Raw genomic sequence first — 8,719 nt, forward strand, 5'->3', positions numbered from 1 at the left:
AGCTCCGATGCTGAAGGTCATTTCCTGTATATCAGAGGGGCATATGATGAAGGTGGCATAGAACCCACATCAATTTGATCGAGAAAACAGGACAAGCAGAATGTGCTTACTTATTTATCTTTATTCAGCTCACACTTACTGCAGTAATTTTTAATGCCAAGCCCCACAGGCTGTAGATCTTTATGGGAGCAAAAAGTCTCAGGTTTCTCCTGCAGAACCACTGGTAGTTTTGCACTGTTGACGTTGAAGTGTGCAGTCCCACTCATAATCACTATGCAACCAGAGCTAGGGCTCCTTAGAAAGGATAATAAATGTCAGAAAAATAAGAGAACTGTCAAAAGTATGGAATCATGGTGTGGCACTGTAGGATAAACACTGGACTGCTAACCACAAAGTCAGCTCTTCAAATCCACCAGCTATTCCTAGGAAACCCTATACAAGGTCGCTATAAGTTGGAACCAGCTTGATGGCTCATAACCACAACATCATCAAAAGCATGTGGAATAACCCACATATTGTGATACAAAATACAGTGATGCAGTTCTCTTTTCTTCTAGGTGGTCCAGAACTTACCTTCCTCCTCCCCAGCCCTACAGCCACTGATCAAGCTTGAAAAGCAAACTATTGAAAAGTCCATAGTGCCAGCAAGGGAGTACAAGTTTAGGAAAAGCAAGTTGCATAACGCAGGGTTAAGGACCAAGGATAGTAGTCTAGAAACACCAACCACTGGCTCCCCCACAGAAAATGTTGGGCTTGTTATGGAATCCATGAGTGATACAATTAATATCCTTGACTGCTAACTGAAAGGTTGGAGATTTGAGTCCACCCAGATGAACCTTGGAAGAAAGGCCTGGCAATCTACTTCTGAAAAATCAGCCATGAAAAACCCTATGGAGCACTCTGGTCTGACATGCATGGGGTCATCATGAGTCAGAATCAGCTTGAGTGTAACTGGTTGGGTATGCATTTTCTGACCTTCACACTCTGATTTATAAAATTACAAGAGTTGAATCATGTGATATTTAAATCTCATCTCTACGCTTTTGGACATTTATAATTCCAGGTTATTTTAGTTACTCCAGAACTCTTGTCAAGTACCATCAGTTTCTGAAAATGCTGAAGGTCATTTCCTGTATATCAGAGGGGCATATGATGAAGGTGGCATATGGAACCCACATCAATTTAATCGAGAAAAGAGGACAAGCAGAATGTGCTAATTTATTTATCTTTATTCAGCTCACACTTACTGCAGTAATTTAATGCCAAGCCCCACAGGGTAAAAACAAGGGGAAGTCACAGATTCATCTAAAAGTTTGTAGTCTAGAGAGGAAATGACAAAGAGCCGAATAATTCTTCCTTACTGCATTTCTCCTCCCTCTTTTAGTTACACAAAATTCTTGTCCTGACTCTCAGAGAAGTCTTACAACAGACATTTTTACTTTGATAGAAATTTAATTCATTTTGTTACCATGTAATGGGGGATTAATCTCTGGTAAAGAAGTTTGTGGTCATCATTAACAATTTGTTTGTTTGTTTGTTTGTTTGATCAACTCCTTCATAAGTGTTTCTTCATCTGTAAAATGGGAGTAACAATACTGGTACTGCCAATGTGCAGCTTTGATCATCCGTTGATATTGTTGCTACTTGCCATTGAATCTCCTCTGACTCATGATGACCTTATGAAATTTAGGTTATATTTGCACAAGTTATTGTTATTAGTTGGAGTCAAGTCAGTCTTAAATCACAGCCACCCATGTGACAGATTAGAACTGTCTCAGAGGGTTTTCTTAGTGATAAACTTTGTGGAAGGATTGTTATTGTTGTTAAGTGCCAACAAGTCAGTTCCGACTCATAGTGACCCTGTATAGGGTTTCTGAGGAGTTTGAACCACCAACCTTGTGGTTCAATCCCACCTTGCGGTTGAGTGCTTATGCTACAGAAGTGTTGTTGTTAAGTGCCATCAAGTTGGTTCTGATCCATAGCAACCTTGTATACATTTTCCAAGGAGCAGCTAGTGCCACACCAGAACTACAGAAGGATTAGTAGTTGAGTAATATGACAAGCTCACCAGCTGCTCCTCAGAAACCCTATACTGGGTTGCTATGGGTCAGAACCAACTCTACAGGACTTAACAACAACAATATGACCTCAGTGATAGAAATGATGCTGGCAGTAGCATGATAGAATTCTGCAATATTAATGACTTATTCATTGCAAATACCTATTTTAAACAACATAAAAGATGACTATACACTGGACTACTAAGTCAGTTTGAATCACAAGGTCAGCAGTTCAAATTTACCAGCCACTCTTCGAAAACTCTATATACATTCACCATGAGTAGGAAATGACTCAACAGCATTTAACAACAACAAAACCCATGGACCTCAATTAGATGGAATACACAGAATTCAAATTGACTACATCTGAAGGAGCTCTGGTAGCGTAGTGGTTACGAATCGGGCTGCGAACCTTAAGGCCAGCAGTTCGAAACTACCAGCCGCTCCGCGGGAGAAAGATAAGGCGTTCTGCTCCCGTAAAGATTTACAGCCTCGGAAACCGTGTACAGGGTCGCTATGGGTCAGAACCGACTCGACGGCACTTAACAACAACAACAACAACATCTGTAGGAATAGATGGTGGAAAAGCTCCATATCATCAATCAAAACAAGGCCAGGGAGACTGTGGAAAAGACCATCAATTGATCGTATGCAGTTCAGACTGAAGCTGAAGAAAAATAAATCCACAGGAGCCAAGATATGACTTTGAACATATCCCACCTGAATTTAGAGATCATCTCAAGAACAGATTTGATGTATTATACACCAAAGACTGAAGACCAGAAGAATCATGGGATGACATCAAGAACATTATAGGAAGAAAAAGCATTAAGAAGACAGGGAAGAAGTAAAAGACCAAAATGGATGTCAGAAGAGACTCTTAATCATGCTGTCCCAGGATAGAGATACTAAAAGAAATGGAAGATGTGAGGAGATAAAAGAGTTGAACAGAAAATTTCAAAGGGCTGATTATAATGCAGTGTGCAAAGGTCTGGAGTTAAAAAACCAAGAAAGAAGAACATACTCATAATTTCTCAAACTAAAAGAACTTAAGAAAAATTTCAAGCCTCAACTTGCAATATTGAAGGATTCTTTGGCCAAAATATTGAATGATGTAGAAAGCATCAAAAGAAGATGAAGGGAATACACAGAGTCACTGTACCAAAAAGAAATGCTTGATGTTCAACCATTTCAAAAGGTAGCATATGATCAAGAGCCAGTGGAACTGAAGGAAGAAGTCCTAGGTACATTGAGGGCATTGGCAAAGAACCAGGAATTGATGGAATACAAATTGAAATGTTTCAACAAACTAATACAGCACGGGAGGCACTCACTCATCTATACCAAGAAATTTGGAAGACACTCATCTATACCAAGAAATGTATCCAGCTGATTGGAAGAGATCCATATCTGTGCACATTCGAAACAGATGTATTTCAATGGAATGCAGAAATTATCAGCAGGCCAATATAAACATTGTAATCCATGGAGAAAAGACTGTAGTTTCAAAAGACTTCATTTTGCTTGGATTCACTATCAGTACTCAGGGAAGCAACAGTCAAGAGACCAAATGACATATTACATTAGGCAATTCTCTTTAAAGAGTTCAAGAGCAAAGATGTCATTTTGAGGACTGAGGTGAACCTGACACAAGCCATGGTATTTTCAATGGCCTCATGTGCATGTCAAAGTTGGACAATGTATAAAGAAGACCACGGAGGAATTAATGAATTTGAGTTATGATGTTGGAGACGAATATTAAAAGTGCCATAGACTGCCAGAATAATAAAGAAATCTGTGTTAGAATTAGTACAGCTCCAATGTTCCTTAGAAGCCAGGTTTAGGAGATATCATCTTTCATACTCTGGACATATTACCAAGAGAGACCAGTCCCTGGAAAAAGCATCATGCTTTGGGAAGTGGAGGGTGAAGGTCAATGAAAAAGAGGAAGACTCCCAATGAGATGGATGGGCACAGTGGATGCAGCAAGCGGCTCAAGCGTATTAAGGATTGTGAAGATAGCTCAGCATTGGGCAGTGTTTCATTCTGTTGTTCATAGGGTCACTCTGAGTAAGAGCCTAACAACAACAACAACAACAATTTTTGTGGAAGCAAATCACCAAGTTTTTCTCCTGGAGAGCCCCTGGGTGGGTTCAAACTACCAACCTTTCAGTTAGCAGTGAAGTGCTTAACTGTTTGTCCCACCAGAGCTCCTCATGAGGACCTTATTTATAACAGAATCAAACCTTGTTCAGTTTGTTAACTTTGCATTTCTCTTTCCATTGCATTTCCATTCCTAATTCAGTAGGATTCTGGTTGGACTGTTAATTGCATTCAATGCCTGACACTGGAGTGGCCACAAGCTGTTCATTAACCAATGTTGGTAAACTGTTTCACTGCACATTGAGATGGGCTCAGGGGCTGGGTTGGTACGTGGGCAAAGCAGGGTCAATTAGAATCTTCCCACATGATTTGATTTCGGCTTCACTTGGAATCACAAGCAACAAGGATGATGTCTGCTTTGGTTGGCTGTAGCCACATGGAGGAAACCATATGCAGTAGGAGAAAATGACACCATGTTAAAAAAAAAAAAGGGACAAAAAAGTGAAGCCAAGGTAAAAAGAGGAAAGGAAAAAGTGAAAATGAAAGGTGAGCAAGAGGAGGGAATGGAGACGAAATGAGAGGCGAAGAAGGAAGAAGGTAAGTTTGGCCCTCTGGATCTAGCCAGATCTGAAGACAGCCCACTTTGTATGAGTCAATAAATTCCCTTTTTGCAACTTAAAGACATGTGTCTTGACTAGTATACTACGTATAAGTGTTATTATGAGAATCAAATAAAATATTTGAAAGCCCTTTGTCAAACACTAAACAAAAGCTGCAGTAGTATTCTCGGGAGCTAACCCTTTAATCTCTCCACATGTCACTAAATCCTTAATAAATACTATTCCAGTCAATTCTGTCCTCCAGGTTTGATGCCATTGTGATGGAGGGAAACCATCCATTTTCTTCCTTTGACAGTAAATTTCTCAATAAACTAAACGATAAACTGAAAGATCTCTGTGTTCTTACAGTATAGGTTTCAAATGCATAGCTACTCAGAGTTAAATGCAGCTAGCTTTTTGCATTAATTTATAACAAGAGCCTTAAGGAACCCACTGCTTCCCTGATATTGTAGCTAAATGACAGGTAAATAGCTGCTGTTTTGTGTGATAGAATCCTCCATTGCCCTTGATTTCATCTGCACTAAGATGGAGCCATTACAGAAACATTCCTGAAATTGTGGGGTAAGACAAAAACTTTTGCAGATGTTTTCTCAAATTACTCTCTCTCTTTCTCTTTCGGCTGCTCAGAGGCCTTACCTTTCTCAAGCAGTTTGGAGACATGAAGTCCTTTTGGAGCCCTGACTAATAGTCACAATTACAATTTTATTTGTTCCCAACTTGAAGTCTAGGGAAATGTGGGACTTTGCCTTTCCTCTCAAAGTAGGCATGTGTTTAAAATAGAATTCAGGAATGTTGAGGATTTACCACTTTAAGTGGAAGCAGGGACTGGAATGGGATCTGAACAATTGGTGTATCTGTGCTTCCAGCTGTAGAAATGGCTTTGGACACTCAAGAAGCCATTTCATATAATTCATAAAAATGGATGTATGGTCCACAGGCATACAGTACTTAATAATTGAAAAAGAATACTGATCCCATCTTGGATTTTTGCAGGAACTGTTGGTTTTCTAGATTTTCAATATTACAATGAGAATCTATTCCTGATAATCTATTAAGTAGTTCCTGTGTAATTATGAATATATTCCTGGTGACTTATTAAGTAGTTCATGAGTCCTGGTGTGGCGCTGTGGGCTAATGCGTCAGACTGCAAAGTAGTTTGAACTGCAAGGTCTGTGGTTCAAGCTCACCAGCTGCTCCTTGGAAACCCTATACAGGGTCACTATGGGTCGGAATCCACTCGACGGCACTTAACAACAACAACAACAAGAAGAAGTCCTAGTGTGGCACTGTGGTTTAATATGCTGGACTGCAAAGTCAGTTTGAACCGCAATCTCACTAGCCGCACCTCGGAAATTCTATACAAGATCGCCGTGGGTCGGAACTGACTCTACAGCACTTAGCAACAGCAACGACAAGGAGTTCTGAGGAAGGAGGCCTGATTGCATAGTGAGTTATGTGTTGGGCTGCCAATAGCAAGGTCAGCAGTTCAAAGCCACCAGCCACTTCATAGGAGAAAGATGAGAATTTTTGACCTTCTAAGGAGTCACAGCCTTAGAAACCCTATACTGGGTCACTATAAGTTGGAACTGAGTCAGCAGCACACAGCAGCAGCAGGTAGTTATGAAAATCCTGGTGTGGCCCTGTAGGATCAGCACTGGACTGCTAACTGCAAAGTAGGTGGTTCAAACCTACCAGCCACATGGAGGAATCTCTGTTCAGGGTCTCTATGAGTTGGAACTGATTTGAAGGCAGTTAACAACAACAAATAGTTCTGAATATTTACTGAAATTTCATATACAGAAACTACAGCTGAGCCTTGAGCAGCATGGGTTTGAACTATACAGGTCTACTTACATACATGGATTTTTTTAAAATGCCACATGATACTAATCGTCTCCTCAAGAGTAGTTTGTTTTTCTAGTAAATTGAGTATCAGAGTAAAAAGTGATCTCCTGAGGTTCTCATGTAATTTTCACCATGTTTACTGCCATAGCAGAAACCTTGAATAACAATGTGGGATCCCTACAAAATGCCATTAGTGATGCTGGAAGTGTTCCTAAGAAGCAGAGAAAAATCAAGACATTACAAGAAAAAGCTGACTTGTTTGATACATACCATAAATTGAGTTGTAGTTTCTGCCATTTCAAGGTAAATGAATCCAATGTAAAGAGCGTTGTAAAAACAGAAAAGGAAATTTGTGAGGCTGTCTCTGCAGGTCTGCCAGCAGACATGAACCCCTTGTACTTTTTTTTATATCTTGTATTAAAATGCAGCTTTTCCATAGGTGCAGTTTATAAAATATATACATAAAAAACATACAAAATTTGTGTCAATTGTCTGTTTATGTTATCAGTAAAGCTTCTGGTCAGCAGATGGCTATTAGGAGTTAAGTTTGGGGGAGTCAAAAGTTGTATTCAAATTTTCAATTGTGCAGGGGGATTGGTACCCCTAACCCCCACATTGATCATGGGTCAACTGCAATTTGTGCAATACTAGAGCTGCTAAGTGGAATCCTGGCGGTGGTGCTGTAGGATAAGCTGAGGTACTGTGACATGAAACTGACTTGATGATGCTCAAAGACAACAAAGTTGCTAACTGAGCAGTGTTGGTTTTGTGATAGAATTCTCCCCTTCCATGCTGAAGAACTAGATTCAACTTTGAGACAATGTACCTGATGTGCAACTACCACCTACCTGTCAATGGAGACTTGTGTCAAACTTCACTGGACGCTAAGGGATACAGGTCGGATTCTGAGAGAAGAGGTGGAAAAAGTCAGGTTGATCAAAATTAGGGAATTTATAGAAATTGGTACCAAGAGTACCTCAAACAAGAATCACCCAGATAGATGTCCGTGGTGCTTAGTGTTTTTATACCTAGTGCTTGCATACAAGGATACTTGCAGGAGAACACGTCTAATGCATAATGGATGGGCTGTTTTTGTACTTGTTAATGAGTTCTAATTGACATTGGACTCCTGGTGCGGCACTGTAGGAAAAGCATTGGTTGGCAGTTCAAACCCACCAGATGCTCCTTGGAATTCCTATACAGGTTGCTATGAATAGAAACGGACTCAATGGCACTTAACAACAAATTGACATTACTATAAAGGCAGATGTTTGGTATGTTTTCTCTTGGATACTGCTCAATCCTGGTGTGGTGCTGTAGGATAAATGCTGGACTACAAGGTTGCTTTCAACCAACTCACCAGCTTCTCCTCAGAAACCCTATGAGTTGGAACTGACTTGATGGCACTTATCAACAACAACTGCTCTGTCAGACACTCTGGTACTTTATTATTTATAATTAATTGTGATGAGAGTTTACAGAGCACATTGGTTTCCATTCAACAATTCATACATACTTTGTTTTGCGATATTGATCGCAGTCTTCACAGTGTAACATCACCCTTCGCACTTCCCCCTGTATTTCCCATTTCCATTCATCCCTTTTCCATATCCCTTCCTGACTTCTGAGCATTATCCCTAGGCAAATGCTACCCTTTTGATCTCCTTTGATTGATTGTTCTAAAGATTGCATACCTCCCTGCCCTGATATTTTTGTTCACCTTCTAGGCCTTTCTATTGTTTGGCTGAAAATTGATCCACTGGGTGGTGAGACATGAAGGGTGTCTAAGAACAATAGTCTTGAAGGTTCCACCTGACAAGTAACTCTGGTCTTTTTTATGATTTTGAAGTTTTTTCTACATTTTGCTTCCACTTTATTCAGAATCTTCTACTGTAAGCCCCATTAGAGAGGTTGGTAGTGATAACCAGGGACAACCATCTAGTTCTCTGGTCTCAGGATGATGTAGGCTATGGTTCATTAGCTCTTTGGACAAATTGTTTCCTTGAGTCTCTCTCTGATTTTGTTCACTCTTCTTTGCTCCAGACAGGAAGAGACCAATTGTTGTATTTTAGATGGCTGCTTGCAAGTTTT

The sequence above is a fragment of the Chrysochloris asiatica genome, unplaced genomic scaffold (assembly GCF_000296735.1).
Source record: "Chrysochloris asiatica unplaced genomic scaffold, ChrAsi1.0 scaffold00046, whole genome shotgun sequence".
Lineage (NCBI taxonomy): Eukaryota > Metazoa > Chordata > Mammalia > Afrosoricida > Chrysochloridae > Chrysochloris > Chrysochloris asiatica.